This window comes from Camelina sativa, chromosome 15, assembly GCF_000633955.1.
Source record: "Camelina sativa cultivar DH55 chromosome 15, Cs, whole genome shotgun sequence".
Classification (NCBI taxonomy): domain Eukaryota; kingdom Viridiplantae; phylum Streptophyta; class Magnoliopsida; order Brassicales; family Brassicaceae; genus Camelina; species Camelina sativa.
The window spans coordinates 11,234,513-11,235,680 of record NC_025699.1 but is presented as its reverse complement, the minus strand read 5'-3'; positions in this window follow the sequence as shown (position 1 = coordinate 11,235,680).

Here is a 1,168-nt window from a genome sequence, read left to right as displayed (position 1 = left end):
AGAGGGAACCTGGGCTTTTGGAGGTTGGGCAAGATCGTTTGTAAGGCTGAGAAGTCGACATAGTTCATCCACCAAAAAGATGTTGTGGATGAGTGAATACATTCATGTGCGCAGCGACTGACCAAGGAGAGTGGGAGAGGCTTCCTCGTCTCCGGTAAAAGCCGATACAGATCTACCAAGCTCATGGGTTGACTTGTGATTAAGGCGGTGGTCCTGTAACGGAGAAAAATCATGTCTCTGGAGATTTCTTCGCCATATGTCGTCTCCGTCTCTGCCTGCCAAGGCTCGGGTGACATTGGGGTAGATAGTGCTACAGAGGTGATTGCCATTCCGGATCTAGAAATAAGAGGATAAAGGAACTTGGTTACCGCCGGCAGTGAGGCTGAGTCGTGGTTGCAGCAAGGAGAGTTTAACAGTCTCCTCCGCCTTCTGAAGTTGTTGTTGTATAAGCCTTTGCCTGGATCTGAGTGATTATTAGGGAATTGAGTAGATTGCAAAAAGAGACTCAAAAGGGGAAAAAAGAATTGGAGAGAAGAACTACAAGGAGAACTACAGAAACAAAGGGAACAAGAGACGGGAACTGGGGTCGAGGTGCCCCGACGCCGGCGAGTAGGAACCCCACCGGCGTCGGAGGAAATTGGAGATAGCGGCACCGCGATACTCAGGTTTTGGGAGAGAAACTAGGGTTTTTTCTTATAAAACGAATATTCAAGTTACCATATTTTGTTTAATTCCTTGATTTCCGATGTTACAATTATGAACTAATCTTTTACGATCAAATTTTCAAAGGAATATTCGTTTATCAGTTGTAACGAATCAAGCAAGTAAATATATTTTGCGTATATTCCTGATATCAAATCTTAACTTATAAGTGATAACCTAAATCAATGAATTATAACTATAAATATATTGAGAACTTTCTATTGGATTATTATACTAAAATAACGATTTTTACTTCGTTACACAAAATGATGGCTCTACCCCTATCTTACACTCCTTTGAAAGACCTAAAACCATACAAAAACGCTTGGCGTATTCAAGTCAAAATTCTCCACAGTTGGAAAATGAATACCGCTAAACTTGGTGAATCACTCGAACTAATTCTCGCTGACGAAACAGTATGTATTTTAAGTATAGATTTATTATTCTTTTGCTAATATATTAATAT